The 19,547-nt window shown below is 47.8% G+C and overlaps 1 non-coding gene across 1 annotated transcript; it reads right to left on the bottom strand.

Moving 5' to 3' along the window:
* Positions 1 to 17,583: 17,583 nt before the first annotated feature.
* On the bottom strand, positions 17,584 to 17,656 carry Trnat-cgu (transfer RNA threonine (anticodon CGU)). The gene has a single exon. It is a non-coding gene; the product is annotated as a tRNA-Thr (tRNA).
* Between the last annotated feature and the right edge of the window lie 1,891 nt (positions 17,657 to 19,547).

Below are 19,547 nucleotides of genomic sequence, written 5' to 3'. Positions count from 1 at the left end.
GCCGCTAAAGCACACCATCTTATTGGGTTAAAACAGAGTCACTTTGACGATTGCCATGTAGTACTTCATGACTCGTCGTGGTGTGAGTGAAAACGGCCCAATTAGTTTTTCCAGTATGCTGAACTGCTAGTACGTCTGCTTCCTCACAGCGTATCCATTGCAGTATCTCTTAGTTGGTGTCGTTCGACTCGACTGTTATGACACCACTTGATGTGTTAGTGCGATTTGGTAGGGGTTTGAGCTCAATGAGTACAGTAACCTGACGGCCTGCGTGTTGTAACTGGACACAGTTAGCTGGCAATTAACGTGCAGCACGTTCCTTATCGTAAAGAGTAATTTTAATGGAGTTTCCAGCAAGATCATACCGATGCGTAGAAAGTTCTGCCAATTCTATGGTAGCGGCCGTGCCTCCGATGGGAGCAGCTAGGCCGTTCTTTGCTATATCGCGAAAAGAGGTTTTAGAGAGTGCCTGAAACAAAAGCAGTTCCCGAGGTCTACTCACCCTGTCCAAACGGGTGATGACCCTTTGCTTTGCCGGCTTCCGACGGGTCCACGCTGGTATCCATGGGCCACCTTGGTCCGTGCTGGCGGCTTCGTGTTCTATTTCATGAGGGTCCTCGTTGTTGAAGGTTTGAGTAACAGGCGTCAGGGGTTCATTTCTTGAAGGTGCCGTCACTACACGTTGAACTGTAGCGTACGTGTAATGTCCGGTTGAAGCCTGTGGCGCCAATCTGTGCACTGCAGCGAGCGCCGACGCCATCATGGGCACGCCGGGAAGGAGAAGGGCAGCGTTCGATCGGCTCAACGAGCGCGCCAAGATGCGCTAACCCGCGCAGAGGAACGCCAGGAGCAATTACCCCGCGTGCACACCGCAGTCGCTTGCTCGAACGGTGGGCCCACGGTGGCGCCAGTAGGCTTAGCGGCAGCGATGCACAAAAACCATCATAAATGTCCAGTCTCGTACCCAGGGTAGACGAAAAGAGGCACCAACTCGTTGCCAGTAACTTGACTAATCGTCGATCGCATGTAAAAAGCGGTCATTTTGGTAAAACTTACTGTAAGACGAAGTAAAGAGGCAGCCGAAGCGAGGCACGTTTGCTGGCTTTCGAAGCGGAAGCGGAAATCCAAATCAAAAGGAATTGCTGCGTTAGACACACTGCAAAAACTTAATTCTGTTTCTTTACATTTAACACAAATAATACCGCGAAAGTAACGCATCCACTTGTGCTGATGGCCTTCAATGGAAGTGCACCTAAAAGAACCGCATGTAGACATCTGAAATAGAAAGGGTTCAGAAGGGCAATTGATGTTTTGTATAATGTTGGGAGCCGCTCAGTTCAGTTACCATTGTTTTAGCACAAAAGCAACCTGCTGAATTGCTGAAGCAGTAAAATTGGTTCAAGGGCTGAAAACCTTTTCCTCGGCTATAGTTTGGGCAGAGAAATATGATCACCAGCTCTGAGTTAAGAAAAACATAGGTGATCGCAAAATTGCAGTTATTTTTGGGAGATTTCACTTTATATAAAACCTACATAATGCAGATATAGGTATTTATCGTCAAGATGACAGATGTGAAATAGTTTTATTGCTGTTAGCCATAGAAAATAGTCCGATCTTCGTTGTTTGCAAGTATATAAAAGACGGCCCTTGAAAAGGCGGCAAGACAAATGTGAAATTGTGCCTCCCATTTCTGATTTTGGTCAAGAGCAGTCCCGAGTCCCAGGCGCTTTTCCCGCAAGATGGGGTGTCTCGTTCTTCTGTGCTATCCGCTTCCTGGTCCACTAACGGTCGTGAATCTAGGGGAAAAATGTCACCATGAGCAAAAAAAATTGTGGGGCAGAAAAAAATAGTCTACACTGTTTTAGTCGAGAATTAGCCAATACAAATTCGTCGTAGCAACCAATTGCACTTTTAAAGCAAAATATTTGCTCTCATATTCTTTAACTGAAGCTGCATGTGTCCCTTTTGCTGCGGTCTGTGGAAACCTCGTCTCTCCGGCCATTATCAAGCTAAGTTTCCACAATGCAGGGGCACCCACTTAGGAAAAGTGTCAGTTGGAGGTTACAGATGACAAAAGAAATTCCAAGATATTGGTTCCTGGTTAGCGGCATAGGAACATTGACCTTCTCTTGATTTAACTACATTTGTAGCAGCGTTACAAGATAACCATTGAATACTATCCATAAGTACAGTGCACGCTTGAATATACCGTGTGGTGTCTTATATAGGCAGACTCGACACTGACGAGAAAACTTCAGGCATATTTGATTCAAATCTTTGCAATATGTTGGCCGTAACAGGGTTTAAATATCAAGAAGTGACCTTACTCTTTATACTGCCGCGAACCATGCTTTGGGTTTGATTATTGATGGTTTGTTTTTACTGCCCGGCCACGCCCGGCTCTTATCTGCTTCCCAAGCGAAGTGCGGGTTCCATTATTAAGGGTCCGTCTGGGAAGAGACCAAACTTGGGCGGGAGACCTCGCAGTCAGCGGCTAGCTCTAGCTGGCCTGGCTTGGTGGCTTCCACAGGTAGTCGGGCGCATAAAAGGTGCGTACCCCGCACCTCATTAGAAGGGGTTTACCTTGCGGTGCGAGTGGTTCTCAAACCGTCGATTTACTTCACACATTGAACCGATTTGTATCCACCTTGACGGCCATACCATACGACCCAGCTCCTCACTTCGAATTTTAGGCCTTATCATCCAGGCCAAGACGCGTAATGATCAAACTTTATTAAAGCTCTCCAAGGCGTTTCAGCAAGTCTCCAACATGCTTCGACGCGTTTCGAACCGCTGCCGGGGCATGAAGGAGAAAGATCTCATTCGACTGGTTCAAGCTCTCCTGATTTCGCGAGTAACCTATGTAACACCTTACCTTACCCTCACCAAAAGTTACACAGAAAGCATTCTTCGATTAATCCGCAAAGCTTTTAAGCAAGTATTAAATCTACGTATCAACACTTCGACGGCCCGTCTCCTACAACTTGGCCTCCACAATACGGTGTCCGAGCTTATTGAAGTCCCTATCAAGCCAACGGCTCCGTTTAACACAAACACCTACAGGGCTAGCCCTTCTAAACAGCCTTCGTATTACATGCCCGCAATCTACTGTCTGGCAGCCCCTCCCTGACCATTAGATACGTAACATCCAGGTTCACCCTTTACCCAAAAATATGCACCCTGACCTCCATCCCGGCCGCCGACAAGCCCGAAGCCAAGCACATCAGAATATTTACGGAAAAAGAACAGATGTCGCCTATACGGATGCTTGTACCTACCCTAATGGTCAACACAAAGTAGCCGCAGTCACCACAAAGGGCGCCCTCATTACAATGCATCAGTCAAGACATCATCAACGTGGGTTGCCGAGGAGCTAGCTATCGGCTTAGCCCTCATACACACGAAGTACCCAATCATTATCACGGATTCCCAAGCTGCCTGCCGAAGCTTCTTAGCCGGGAGGGCGGCCCCTTCTACTTTAAAGCTACTTTTACCACACCAACCCAGCCGGAAAGTTAATATATTCTGGACTCCTGGCCATTCCTTCCTGACGGGCAACAACTTTGCTCATTAGCAAGCCTGCGCCCTTTCTCTCCAGGCTTCCGAGGAGACCACATCGTCAATCCCGCTCGTAACGTATCAGGACATCACGTAATATTACCGGTCCGACAGACAACACTTCCCTCATCCTCACCCTGCACTATCCAAGGAAGAAGAATCGCTGCTCCGCAGACTACAAACCAATACCTTTCCTCACCCAGTTCGCCTGCATCGTATATTTCCAACTCAATACTCTGCTCTATGCCAGTTTTGTTCACAACCCGGAACTCTAGCTTATATTATAATACAGTGTCTGTGCAATCCCAAACTTCCACCTCTCCGATCCCCTCTTCCCACCCCTGAGCTGTGGGAGAACCTGGTGACCAGTGACCGTCTGGACGTCCAGCAGCTCCTGGCATCCAGAGCGAAGGTTCTCTGCTCACTTGATGGATTCCCGGACTAGGGAACCACTCCCACTTTAGAAAGCTGAAATAAATGTTTTCTCTCTCTCTCTCTCTCTCTCTCTCTCTCTCTCTCTCTCATCCAGAACTTTGCAGATCAGAGAAGATTATTCTATGCTAGTAAAGTTAGAGTGAAACACTCTCCTTATCTGGATAAGATAACCCGTGGGGCATAAAAGTAAACAATGGAACAGGCGCTATGCTTGGGACACAGATCACAGAGACGGGCGTGGGTGGGCAGTAAAAATAACCATAAATAAACAAACCCATTGCATTGTGGGGGCTTTATCATTGTGGCACATTATTTATTTATTTGTTTATTTTATATACTTAATTTATTTATTGTACCCTTGAGTGCCAACGGCATTACAAAAGGGAAGTGGGGCACAAAGCAAAAAAATATTAATACAGTGCAATGAGTGTCATAACAACAAAAACATTAGATTGTTGTTCCTGATAATACAATATTAGCTAAATTCTCGCGAAGATTCAGGTTATCATTATTATTAACAATGTCACGGGGAAGGTGGTTCCATTCGCAGGTTGTACGGGGGAGAAATGAATGACAGAAGGTTTTTCTGTTGCAAGATTCAAGACCAACTTTGTGAGAGTGATAAATGCGATGACAAGTGTACTGAGGTGGTCGAATTAATTTACACAGTTCGGGGTGGTGATACAATTTATGAAACAGGGCTACACAAAAAAGCTTTCGACGAGAAGACAACGTAGGTAGGCCAAGTGTATTTCTCATTGCTGTTATGCTTGCACCTTGGTTATAATTGGAGAGAATGAAGCGAATTGCATGGTCTGTACAAGATCAAGTGCAGTTGTTAGCATTTCATGAGTGGTATCCCATATCGGCGAGGCGTGCTGAAATTTTGAACGTACTAGTTTTGTAAAAAGCGACAGTTGAAGTTCGGAAAAAGTTTCGCCTTATATATCCCAGCATACGGTTCGCATTCTTAATAACGTATTGGATGTGAAGGGCCCAGGAAAAGTTTCATGTGATGTGAACGCCAAGGTACTTATAGGAGACATTAATTTCTAAAGCGGAATTAATAAGAAAATAAAGTGGCGGTGTGGTGTTTGTACGGGATACACGCAGGACTTTGCATTTTTTAGTGTTGAGCTCCATTCGCCATTCATGACATCAGTTAGCCATACCACTAAGATCAAACTGAAGAATTGCGTAATCGTTGTCGGTGTTAATTTCTCGGAAAATGACACAATCATCTGCAAAAAGTTGGATTTTAGAAGTTACCAGGGAGGACAGATTGTTAATGTAAACTTAAGAGCGGCCCCAGCGCTGACCCCTAAGGTACACCGGAGTGTATAGAGGTCAAAACAGTTAACAACAACGCTCGAACGCGTGTCTTTCGATACGTGCAGCGCAGCCTCCTGATTGCCACCGCTGTGACGACCCAGATTAGGTGACGGCGCTGCCGCAGCTAGGCATGCGAAAGCTATTGCTGATGCTTTGTTGTTTTACGGGGAGAGGCTCGACGCCGAAAGTCCCGCACCATGACCGCCGCCAACGGCTATATTGAACATTATCTGACCATGATAACCAGCTCAGTTTCCTTTTAGATTTCTGTATGCTTTCGATATAAAAAGAAGTCACATGTGGGCCGGGCATGGCCATTCTAACGTAGGATGTGCAGGAAAGGAGGACGCATAAGTGGATGCTTGTTTTATATCTGAAGGATACCAAATGCGAAAACCACACTGCACTAGTTATCAGCGTAGGATAACGTTTAGTATAGGCTTTAGCGGTGGTCGTAGTGAGGAACTTTGGGCGTCGAAACTTGCCCCTAAAACACGGAAGCATCAGTAATAGCTTTCGCATGCCTAGCTGGCGCAGCGCAGTTACCTAATCTCGCTGGTGAAGCCGGTGGCGATCAGCAGCCTGCGCTGCACGTACGAAAGCCATGCGTTCGAGAGTTGTTGTTAACAGTTTTGACCTCTGTAGGTCTCGTAGGAATCAGTTGTACCCGTTTGCTGCAGCGAATTGCGAGCGATTCATAAGAAAACATTCAATCCATTTCAGAAGATTATCATCTATATTTTGTTGGCGTAGTTTGTGAAGCAGGAGTTTATGAGAGACCTTGTCAAAAGACTTGCTAAAGTCCACAAAAATACAATCTGCATTAGATGATTCGATCAAGAATACCGTGAAGACTGTATGTAAATGCTACCAGTTGCGTTTCACAAGAGTATGATTTCCGGAAGCCGTGCTGTGCGACGTGAAAAATGAGCTGGATTCAAGAAAATTAACCAGATTAGAAAAAATAACCTGTTCGAGCATTTTACAAGATGTGCTGATGAGTGAAGTTGGGGAGTAATAACAGGATCAAATTTATTTCATGTTTTGTACAGAGAAACCACCTTCCCGATTTTCCACGCGGCCGGGAACCTAAATGTATTTAGTGATTTTTGGAGAATTACTGTTAGCAGTATAGAACAATAAGACTTGTATTTTTCAGAAACTTTGCAGTAATTACGTCAAAACCAGGGGATGAATGATTCTGTAAACCGTCAATTAATTTGGAAATGCCAAGAACATCAACAATCACTTGAGACATAGCAATATATTCGAAATGTTGCACAGCCGGAAGCTTATCGACAGTAGTTTTGAAAAGGTTTTTACGAAAATGTCGTTTAAGATAGACGCACATATATTAAAAGCACTGGATTGTTAAAGTCGTCCTCGAGGCCAATATCATCACGAGCGGGTCGATTAATGACGCGTAAAAATTTCATAATGTCAGTCTTCATCATAGACGGCCGTACTGTAGATAAGAATGATTTTTTAGCATTTTTATTGAATAGACGTAAGCTTCAGAAGCGACGCGATAAGTATCCCAGCAGGAACCATTGGGGGACTTTTTGGCTTATCGGTAAAGGCACTTCTTACGGTTAGACAGGCGCTTGATATACGAGCTGTGCCATTGTGCGTGGGGATAAGATGTAACCACACGATTCCGAATGTATTTATTCGTTAGCTGGTGAATTTTACTAGAGAATAACTCCCAATTATATTGAACAGACCGGTCATCAAAGTGCAGCTCGAATGAGTCGGTAAAGGCTGAAAGTTCGTTGTTAATAACTTCGAAGTTCGCGTTCTTGTAGTCACGAATATATTTTTTTCTCTTTTGCTTTTCTTGGAAGGGTTGCGTTAGTGGGAAACGTCAAAAACAAATGATCACTCAATCCAGGGGAATAAGTGACAGATGAAGAAAAATCAGGTCGGTTCGTTAAGATAAGGTTTAAAGTACTTGCTCTGTTATTTAGTGTTCTAGTCGGATGTGTAATCAATTGGGGCAAAGAAAATACGTAGCACAAATCTAAAAAAATTACGTGCTTCAGTCGAAAATGGTGATAAGAGAGGCGGTTGCGTACTCCAACAAATGTTAGGAAAGTTCAACCTGAAGAAGCTCAACCTGAAGAAGTGTGACTACCGCACGCAAACTGACCATCCTGGGTCACGTCGTTTCCATGGGCGGTGTTTGTCCCGACGAGGCCAAGCTTCGTGCCATGGCGGAGTTCCCAAATCGACCAACCCTAAGCACTTTGCAGCTTTATCGGGCTGTGATCGTATTTTCGGTAGTTTTTTCGCAAATTTGCGTCCGTAATTTCACACTGACAAAGCTTATCAGCAGCGAAACGACATGTCGGCTTGGTCAGCGTCCCTGCGAGGCGTTCGCGACCCTTCGCCGTCTCCTCAAATCGCCGCCTATGGTACGACGTTTTGACCCGTCTGCTCCAACAGAAGTCCACACAAATGCTAGTGGTATTGGCCTCGGTGCAGTGCTCGTCCAGCGGAAATCAAGGCTTTGTGGAGTACGTCGTCACATACTTGAGCCGTACGCTGACAAATTCTGAGTCCAACTGAGTCACTGAGTTCAACAGTCCAACAGTTAACAGTCCAACAGTCACTGAGACATACTGCGTGGCCATAACATGGGCATTGGGAAAGTTGCGCCCATACAATTATTGCCGCCGATTTGACGTAGTCACCGACCACCACGTACTATGTTGGCTGGCCTCCCTCAGAGATCCTTGGGGTCCCCGTCGTCGATGATCTATTCGGCTACAAGGATACGATACCCACGTCATCTACCGTTTAGTCAGGAAGCACTCAGACGCGGATGCCCTCTCGCACTCTCGGATGTCGGCTGACGTGTCCCATCTCGCCACTGCCGACAGCAGTTGGTCGTCAAACAGTGCTACCAATATGTAGCAAGTAATTCCGATCGAGATTGACATATAGTCCGGTTATTTGTTCTTTTTTTGCAAGTTTGCCCTTCGGCATAACGGTGCGCGATTCACAGGTACACGAACAAGTTCGCTTCGTATATAAAGTCCAGAAGTTGTGGATGAAATGGTCCTTGAACCCAGCGTGCAGGTCTGGAGGGCGGCCAGGGTGGAGGCCGGTTGCACGAATGTGCCGTAATCGGATCTGATGCAGTCTATACGAGGTCCACAGCAGATGCTACACATTCACATTATGTACGGCAGAGTCGCAGAGTGGGCAGGTGGAGTCGTATGTGCCGCGGTACTGCGATGGCCAATAGGCAGTCACAGACGGCGTAAGGGCCATCCAAACACGTAATCTCAACAGCGCAACCCCCTCTCGGTGAGTTAAGTCACCAGGGATGTTGAACCACATGGGGGTATCAGGACTCGCGTGGTGCGCCGGAGAATTTGCTTGTTCTGTGCAAGGTTTCCACTTAGATCTTCGGGGAAAAGTGGTAGCGGTCACATCAAGGTATGTGGGCGACTAGTCTTGTGTGCCCCCTACTGCCGGGTACAGCTGAACGTGGTACTCATCCTATGCGGATCCGCAGTAGAGGGCTTCGTGCTTGGTGGTGAATGACATCTGCAAGCGATGTAGCTTTTGTTACGCGGCGGATGTCGTGGATAGCTTGCGTAGAGTCACTGCGTAATATTATTCGACAGTATGGCGCTGCCTGGACAATAGGCAGTATTGCGGCCATAGTGTATCGCTGCCAGTTCAGCAAGATACACTGGTGGCAATGAATTATCCTCATAAGACGAAGATTGATCCACCTGTGGTAGCTGGGGGCAGATGAGTGCGGTGTGCACCACGCCTTTTTCACACTGGCGTCTACGTATGCAATTCCGGTTTCTGTGTCTGAGCTATGTAGGAGAGAGACTACGGCCGTATCCTGGCAAGGTCCTGGGTGACGGAGGCGACCGATTGGTTTGTTGTCTGTTAACTCTGCTCGCTACCACGGAGGAATGTTTAAACCTTTCACAGTGGAAACTTGGTACAACATACCCCATGTACCGTGCTAGCGCAGCGGCTGCACCGATCATCGAGACTTTATAGCACGGACAGACGGGCGTTTGTGCACACGCTCATCAATCGTGTTCATTTCGCCCTGCCCTTGCAGAGTTGGTATCGGGGTCATTCGGGGCAGTCCAGTAATGTCCGCATGGGATCCCGGTTGATGACTTTGAGGCGATCCCAGTGCCTCATCGTGAGATGGCTTAATTGAGCCTGGTACACGAGTCTGGGTTGCAACACTGACCGCACAAGGAGGCAAGCAACGCTGGTGCTCGACGCGCCAACCTTCGTCGCTATTAGACGTATCAGTTGCATTGTCCGCGCGGCACGATCCTTCGCACTCTCACACATGAAGCCGTGAACCCAGACGAGGCCATATCAAGGCCCCGCACATGAATACTTGAGACCTCCTGCAGAGGTTTTTCATGAATAAAAAACCGGACGTGCCATTTAACAAGTCGGCGTCGCCCATGTTTTTTACCACTGACATGTATCATGTTTTTTCTTCCGATAGTTCACGACCTTCTTGGGCGCACCTGGAATCGGGGATGTTTAACGCCTCTTGAAGCACGTTTTCTTGAATATAGATGTCAGCAGGCACGAACCACACAGTAAGGCTGTCAACACACATGATTTATTACGCGTCAGTTATCAGTGTCAACCGCCACGCTAGGAGAAGCAAGGCGTATTGAACAACACCAGCGCCAACACAAAGCCCTGTGGAACACCGCGATGCGATGTGAAGTGTCCTGTAGCCTTCCCGGTCAAGCGAAGGGTGAAGGTGCGGTCCCGAAGAAAGGTGTTCACAAATGTGCAGACGCGGCTGGGTAGTCTAATCCACTGGAGGATCCAAGCAATGGCTTCGCGGCTGACATTGTCGTAGGCCTTCTTAATATCGATTGCAAGGACGGTTCGAATCCGGCAAGAGCATCCTCCGATTAGGATCATGTAACAAAACTGCTGCAGTCCATCTTGGATGGCCAACTGGGGTCGAAGTCCAATTTGTGTGGGATGATACCAGGAATATCCCTCAAGCCACTGAGTAAGAAGTGTAGCTAGCATGCGCTCCATCACCTTACAAATCCTTGAAGTCAGAGCTATTGGCTGAATGTGAGAATAGCGGTCTGGTTTTTTTTGGCGCTTCGGGATAGCAAGGATTTCCGCCTGCCGCCAGGAGTCAGGAATTGTGGCTGAAGTCCACGCTGTATTTAGGGCTTCAATTACGACACGTGCAATGCCTTCCGTGTTCTTAAATAGCTCATAAGGGATGCCATCAAGTCCCGGTGCTGTGAGTGGCCTGGCATGGTCGAGGGCTGCCAAAAATTCCGCCATTGTAAAGGGGGCCGGAATTCCTTTAATGTCGATGCATGTGGTCAACGAACCGGCTGATGACGGTAGGCAGTTTTGAATCGTAAAGAGAGCTGGTGGAGTGTCAAAGGCGGGAAAGAAGGAACTTGCAGCGTCAAAGTCAAAACAGAATGAAGTCTGGCCAGATGCAAGAAGTGCACTAGCTGCTAGATCTGGAGGACGGTGACCATGTTATATTGCTTGGAATGTCCGCCAAACCGAGGCATTAGGCGACAAAGGGCCAAGCGAGGCGCACCCGTATAGCCAGCGGCCTCGGGACAGTCGGGATTATGTCGGCTGGCTCCTGATGAGAGGCGGGGCAGGTGCAGACGTGCATCGATTGATGCGGGATTCCGCATTGACATTAGTTCAGCCAAACAGCGGGCGGCCCACAGACGACACAGTTGTAGATCAGGGGCAGGCCGTGATTCCCCGACCAACGTCGTACGAGTCGCTGTTTCCAAAGCCACGCGGAGTGTCGGGCACGGTTATGGTAAGGTGCTGGACCCGATCGTAGCTACTGTCGATCGACAGATGTCCCAGTCTGCCATCCGACACTCTCTTCGAGGACGATTCGCCCGGCCCGGAGAAAGGGTGAGATGAATTGGATGGTGGTCACTCCCACAGCAATCTCGCTCACACCTCCAGGACCCTGAAGCATTTCTTAACCACGAAGATATGTCAAGTGTGCTTGGAGAAGCACGTGGATGTTCACGCCGTCGTGAAGACACTGACACGTCATTTAGTAGTTGATACAGTCAAAGCTAGCCCTGTTTTAACGCCTTATCTGTTTTTTTGTTATTTTTTTGTATGGGGTGAATTTCCCGTGATGATGCAATGATCTGAGATCCCATCAAGCCTAGTGAAGTTAGAACAGAGATCCGTACAATATTTTTTTTCAACCATCAAGAAATTTGATGGGCTTTCAGATCTTTGCATCATCATGGGAAATCAAACGTATTCACCCCATAGGGAAAAATAACAAGAAAACCGATAAGGTGTTACAACAGAGCTAACCTCGACTGTATCAACCAAGAGTTATTCTTTTTTGCAGAAGGATTTCTACGTGAATAGTTGCCCCGTTCCTTCAAAGTAAAGTTGATTCTTTTCAAGGATACGTTTTTGCAACTCATCAACAAATATATACGCGTGATAACAATACCATGCACTAACACTCCTCCTTGCTTTAACGATTAACTTCGCCGCCTTAATAAGAAAAAAAAAACATCTCTACAGGCAAGCAGGCAGCAATACAAGATTAACGTAATGGTACTGGTACGAAAGTGTGACCAGCCATATCAAGCGCTTCTTAAAGCCACACACCATCATTGTTTCACGCATGATGTACCCTCGAAGTTAATTAACGTCCGCAAAGGTTCTGGCGCCCAAATATTCTCTGATCACATCCCGTTAACACGCTTTCAACAGTCAATGGTGACATGATTCCAGAGGGAGATTGTGCGAAGTCTTTAAATGAGCCATGTAGACAAAGCACAAGTTAGGTTAATTCAAAAGACGGCCTCGTTAAAATCGACTGACACAAGTGTTAACGTAAACTTCGCTCAAATAAGCTGTATAATTAGGAAAAATGGGAATGGCCATGTGACCCACTCGCTCATTCTCTGCAACAGAACCTATGATATCATACCAGCCTGCTGTGCGATTGGCGGAGACCGGCAAAACCAAACGCAAAAGCAAACGCAAACGCAAAACAATGCGTCCGATTCGTTTTGCATGTTGAACTCCAGGGCAAGCCGCTCGGTACTACCGCCGCCGCTTATTGCCACCAGCCGCTAGCTATCCCCAGGTGCCTTTTTACACCACCCTTTACTTTTCATCGTATGCCCCTCAACCAGTGCTGTACAATTTGCCATCTGAGCCGAAGGGACCGTCCAACGTTCGCTGGCCGCCGTTCAGCTTCTCCGCGTCGCCGCTCGGTGTCTCCCATGCGTCGCCGCCCTACTAATGCCGAAGAGGAAAACTAAAAGCCGCAGTCCCAAGGGCAAGAACTACGTCACCATCCACTCCTAGAAGTCCTCATTTGTCGCCTAAAAGTGTTATCGACGTAATTGTGGAAGGTGTCCCCACCATTGCTCTCATCGACAGTCGAGCCGCTGTTTCTATCATCTACGCGGACCTCTACCGTTCTATTCGAAAATTCATGACGCCCCTTCTGGGCTCTCGTTCCGCACCGCCAGTTCACAGCCCATTAAGCCGCTAGCCGCCTGTACTGCTCGTGTCATCATCCAGAACAATTCGTACACCATTGAATTCATGGTGCTGCCTTCTTGCTCTGACGACATCATCATCGGGTGGGACATTTTTTCCTACAATAACGATATCATTAATTGTTCCCGTGCTGGAGTGGAGCTTCCTTCTGTTGTTTTCGAAGACTCCTGCCATTCCCTATAAAATTACTTGTTGCTGAAGGCACCGACGTCCGGCCAGCTCCTCCGTCATCGTGCGCTGTGCTGTACCTATGTCCCAAACGCCAATATTTTGATTACGCCTTCAGACGTTTTCTTCCGCCGCAAATACCATCCGCTGCCTTCCGTCATTTTAACGGTTCTTGATGGCTCCACCACTATGTTGGTGACCAATCCGTGAGCGACCCCGTGCGCTCTTCTACAGGGAAAAACACGTGGCTTCGCAGGGCTTGTACATGCTCGTCTAGTTGTTGACGTACCAGGTGATCTTTCCGATCTTGGGACCAGTGAACTGAGTGCTTATTCATGTTCGCCTGCGCTATTGCCATCCGATGCCTTTGCCCACTGCACCGACGTCAATCGGGATGCAACCCAACGAGAACGTCTTACTTTATTGCTTTCAAAGTTTTGTTCTTCCTTTTATTGCATGCAAACCGCGCTGGGTCGCACGTATACTGTTACGCACTCAGTCGACACCGGATCGCATGGTCCACTTCGGCAGCGCCCATATCGTGTGTCTCCGACAGAGCGGCGAACCATTGAAGACAATGTCACGGATATGCTTCATCAAGGTGTTATTCGTCGATCGAAGTGTCCGTGAGCTTCACCAGTGGTTCTGGTTAACAAGAAAGACGGCTCGATTCGGTTCAGCGTTGATTATTGCCACTTGAATAACATTACACGAAAAGACGTGTACCCTCTTTCGCGTATTGATGATGCGGTGCAATGTCTCCAGAGAGCGAAATTTTTGTCGTCACTGTAGGTACGCTCCGGTTATTTGCAACTTCTATGGCCGAGGCTGATCACGCTATAACGGCACTTGTTAACCCAGATGGCCTTTACGAATTTAACGTTATGCCGTTTGGGCTTTGCAACGCTCCCACCACGTTTGCAAGAATGATGGACAGTCTCCTCAGTGGGCTCAAGTGGAAGACGTGCCTCTTTTACCTGGACGACGTAGTCGTTTTCTCTTCCGGTCTCGAGATACACCTGATTCGCCTAAAACAAGTCCTGACTTCCCTTGCGAATGCTGGGCTGCAGCTCAACCTCAAAAAATGCCACTTCGCTGCACGCAAGCTTACTATCCTGGACCATGTCATTTCCAAAAACAGCTTTGGCCCGGCGCGACGAAGCTTCGAGCCGTTGCGAAGTTACCGAAGCCGACCACACTGAAGGCACTTCGGAGCTTCATTTGGCTATGCTCTTATTTTCGACAATTGTTCGGAACCTTGCGACCATAATTTCTCCTATTACCAAGCTCCTCGGTAACGACAACGGCATTTCTGCTTGGTCATCATCCTGCGACGAGGCGTTTACGACACTGCGTCGTTTGTTGACATCCGTCCCTATATTACGGCATTTGAACCCGTCGGCCCCAACAGAAGTGCAAACTGATGCGAGTGAGATTGCCTTTGTGCCGTGCTCGCCCAGCGGAAATCCGGCTCTGAAGAATATGTTGTTGAGTACACGATTCGGGCACTGATGAAAGGAGAAAAACATGACTACGTTTCCTGAGAAGGAATGTTTAACCATAATATAGGCGCTGGGGAAGTTTTACCTGTACCTGTATGGCCGCCCATTTGATGTGGTGACCGATCACCACGGGCTTTGTTGGCTCGCTTCCCTGAAGGAGCGTTCAGGTCGTCCTGGGCGGTGGGCTCTCTGTCTGCAACAACGGGATATCCGCGTGGTTTACCATTCCGGCCATAAGCATTCGGACGCTGACGCCCTCTCCGGCTCTTCAATGTCGGCTGACGTGTCTCACCTTACCATAAGGGACTGTAGCTTGTCGTCGCTCAGTGTCACCAACATCACTGCCGAGCAGCATAAGGACCCATGGATAGCTTCCATCATCGGCGTCCTCTGTGGTCTTTCAGCCAGCGGTGCACCCAGGCACTGCGGCGACAAGCCTCTCACTACCAACTGCGTGAAGAGCTCCTTTATTGCCGGAACTAAAACTCGGACGGTCGAAAGTGGCTTTAAGTTATCCCACGCTATTTGCGTGCATACATCTCCGCCGCCTTTCATGCCGACCCGAGTTGCACGCACGATGGCGTCCTGTAAACGTACGAGCGACTCCACCTACGTTACTATTAGAGGGGCATAACTTCGTGCGGAAGTACGTGCCCTCACGTGTGCAACGTCAACGCCGCAAATCACCGCCAACTCACATTACCGCCCCGTTGCAACCACTACCCTGCCCCGCGAAACTCTTTCTCGTGTTTGCACTGATCTGTACAGGCCATCATTGCCTTTAACGGCCCTCGATAAACGGTGGATAATTCTTGCGGTAGACAACCTCACAACGTGCGCCGAAACAGCTGCCTTTCCGGCATCCGCGGCTTGTAAAGTGACCCCTTTTCTTTTACGTCACTTTGTCCTCCGCCAAGGAGCGCCTCGGGAATTTCTCAATGATCGAAGCTTCGTTTCCTATCGGACGTTGTGAAAACTCTACTAACCGAATGTCACGTTGTTCACCGCACAAGCTCCTCGTACGACCCGCAAACTAATGGGCTGACAGAGCGGTAAAAGCGCACCCTGGGAGAGATGATTTTATAGTACATGTCGTCGGATCACTCCAATTGGGACCTCGTACTTCCGTTCATAACTTCTGCACATAACACGTCTACGCAGGCAACTACATCGTTTTTCCCGTTTTTCCTACTTTATGGATGCGAGCCGCATGTACACTGGACGCCATTCTGTTTTGCAACCCTGAAGCCAAAGAATATAAACAGGTTTCGCAACTCGCGCAGCACGCCAAAGAAGGTGGCCAACTGGCTTGTTCCTTTACAACTGCAGATCAACTGCGCCAGAAGCATCGCCGTGATGATTTCACCACCCCTCCGACATTTCACCCGGGCTCGCATGTCTCGCTTTGGGTGCCCTGCCCAACATCGGGTCTCTCCTCAAAAGTTGTGGCCAAATATCACAGCCTTTACAAAGTCATCGCCCGCACTTAGCCCGTAAATTACATTGTGGAACCAGTCATCCGCTCCTTGGCCGCCGACGACGTGAAACAGTCCTCGTTCAACGACGGCAGCCCTAAAAGGACCCCCGCGTGGCGTTCTCACCCTAAGTCGCCAGGTTGTCTCCTCTTTACCGTGGGCGATTGTAGGAAGGCTAATGAGCAGCACTTGTAACGCAATCAGCTTATCGGGGTATGCGCCAAATCAAGAAAGAGTGCCATGCATCGTGACCAATCATGCCCCACGGTATGCGCGCACGCTGGTAGCAGCGGAATAAGTACGGCAGAAGGAAATCGGCACGCGAGTTCGGCTAACGTCTGTACGCTTATACCTACGCTCGCCTTGCTTGTGCTCCTGCCAAGAAACGACGGTCGGTCTACTGACGGACGGTCAACTATATCCCTTATATATATATATATATATATATATATATATATATATATATATATATATATATATATATATATATATATATATATATATTTATTGTGAGCTGAGTTTGTGTCTTGTTGCCTGCTAGGAGATATTTGTCCCCATTGGTATTAATCATCATCACCAGTAGCTTGCGGCTACCGCATCATCTGCTGTACATACTCATCATCACCGGCACAACCTCGTCTTCGGCTAATCATCAGCAGCAGGGACGCTGGGTCGCCATCTTGGTTCGTCCCCGCCTGACGCATCGGAATAAAGGAGCTGCGAAAGCAACGGTCCCGTCACCTTCTATCTACGGCCTCACATATATATATATATATATATATATATATATATATATATATATATATATATATATATATATATATATATATATATATATATATATATATATATATATATATATATATATATATATATATATATATATATGTATATATCTATATATATATATGTATATGTATATGTATATATATATATACATATATATATATATGTAAATAGCGAATCAGAATAGGAAATGAGGTGCTCGTTGAAAATAAGACAGAAATGGGAATTGGCAGTCAAGACGACCTCGGAAAGCAAAGGGGAGGATGTAGTAGCTCAAGATAAAGAATTTGGAAAATTAAAAGGGGATAAAAAATGCCCGCCAGGTGGGATCCGAACCCACGACCTCCAGAATACCGGTCTGGTGCGATAACCACTACGCTACTGGCGGGGCTACTTTAGCCTCCTCTTTCTTGGGTATTTATGTTCAGGTGTTTTTGTTTCCTGCGCTTGGGGGGTAGCCAGCCCACTCGGACTACTCGGGGTGAAGGGGACCTTCATTTTAACCCCCGGGCCGTGACTCGAGCGTCTACGACATGTCGAGAGTGGTCGACCAGCGTTGAACCCTCTTAAGCTCCCTATGGCACCAAGACTGCCAGAACAGAGGCCCTCGCTATGCAGGTACCGAATCAGAATAGGAAATGATGGGCTCGTTGAAAATAAGACAGAAATAAGAATTGGCAGTCAAGACGACCTCGGAAAGCAAAGGGGATGATGTAGTAGCTCAAGATAAAGAATTTTGAAAAGAAGAAAGGGGAGAAAAAATGCCCGCCTGGTGGGATCCGAACCCACGACCTCCAGAATACGGGTCTGGTGCGATAACCACTATGCTACTGGCGGGGCTACTTTAGCCTCCACTTTCTGGGGTATTTATGTTCAGGTGTTTTTGTTTCCTGCGCTTGGGGGGTAGCCAGCCCACTCGGACTACTCGGGGTGAAGGGGACCTTCATTTTAACCCCGGGCCGTGACTCGAGCGTCTACGACATGTCGAGAGTGGTCGACCAGCGTTGAACCCTCTTAAGCTCCCTATGGCACCAAGACTGCCAGAACAGAGGCCCTCGCTATGCATGTACCGAATCAGAATAGGAAATGATCGGCTCGTTGAAAATAAGACAGAAATAACAATTGGCAGTCAAGACGACCTCGGAAAGCAAAGAGGAGGATGTAGTAGCTCAAGATAAAGAATTTGGAAAATAAGAAAGGCGAGAAAAAATGCCCGCCAGGTGGGATCCGAACCCACGACCCAAAACACAAGCCACATGAGAAACAAACACACAAATGACCACACACACCATACAGAGTTTATTCTGCAAAGGCAAGCGAAAAGACCCCCAAAAACAAAGAAATCAAAGAAACAAACAAAAAAACGAAAGAAAGAGGGGGGGGGGATCAGGAACATACTGCATGAACGGGAGTGGTGGGGATGACAGGAAAGGCGGCAAGTTCATGGGTGGCGAAAGTCCGGAAAACATCAGGTGGCTCGAAGAGGCGAAAACAACAAAGCACATGCCGCCACGAGCAGTGAGTTTACATGCGCGTCCCCGGTAACAAGGATTAACTACCGACCGTCTTCAGCGGCCAGGTCAAGAATGCAAGCAGGGCCCTTTACTGTATTTTGTGCCCAGACACCTTCCGCGACTTTGGGGAGTCCCACAAATGCCAATGGGGAAGCCCAATTGAGGCGTCCCCTTCCCCGCCTGCACCTCCCTCTGTACACGGCGTCGCGTCGTGTCGCGCCAGGTCAATGCACGGCGTGTTAACTGTTAGCGCTCGGCCTGTCGCCGGCAGCCTTGGACCCCTCGGCTTATTCTACGAAAATATGGCCGAGCGCGGCAATTTGTAAAAGCATGAAAACAAGAAGAGAGAGGCGACTGTCGGTGTGTGCCGCGCCTCCGGGTCAACCAAAAATTGAAAACAAAAGAAAAAGAAGGAAACAATGGAAAAGAGAAGCAAAGCAAAACATGAGCGAAAAGACAGGAAGGACGCGCGCACCTCGTGAGCATTAGCATTGGTGATCACAATGTGAATGCAAGACGCCCGAGGCATAAGCCACAACAGACACCAAATAAAATACTTGTTACACGGTCGGTTGAAATTGGAAGCTTCAACATTCGATTTCACATTTCCCAAGGATAAAACGGGTATGACATCTGGTGACATAAACAGGCAATGGGTACAGTCTGGCTAATAATGAGGCGTGTTATATTTGCTAAGCGCTGAGACAAGGAAATGAGGGAGAAAAAAATCCAAAATAGCGGGGGCGGGAAGAGAAGTGTTGGTAAGGGGTCGGAAGCGGACGGGACAATTATAGTGACCGCGGAACATAGCGGTACCTTGTTGGTGTTTTAATGCACAATTTCACACCTGGAGCAACAGGCTACCTGTGCAACTCAGACGTGCAATGCCTTGCGCGGGAAAGGCCGATGCACACGAAGGGCTTAATGTAAGCATAGCAACCGGACAACGAAACCACAAGGTCTCGTATGTACCGGGGTCGCAATGCCTCAATGGTCATGCAGCGTACGAATTACAGTCATCGTTCTAGGACCCTAATTAGGACCCGCCTTCAGGGTGTAAAATTTATAGATTAAGTAAGACTCACATTGTTCTCGCTCGCTACAGATAGAAAAACTGCTCTGTAGGAGTGTGACTTTAATGTCACCGAAAGGGTGATTTTGCCTCTCTAGGTGTCTTAACAAGGGAAGGTTTGGGAGTGCTTAGGTGTGATGGC

The sequence above is a fragment of the Haemaphysalis longicornis genome, unplaced genomic scaffold, assembly GCF_048455015.1.
Source record: "Haemaphysalis longicornis isolate Haplotype H1 unplaced genomic scaffold, Haemaphysalis longicornis Haplotype H1 scaffold_34, whole genome shotgun sequence".
Taxonomy (NCBI): Eukaryota; Metazoa; Arthropoda; class Arachnida; order Ixodida; family Ixodidae; genus Haemaphysalis; species Haemaphysalis longicornis.
The sequence above is the reverse complement of the archived record's forward strand: the minus strand, read 5'-3'. Positions and strand labels throughout refer to the sequence as shown.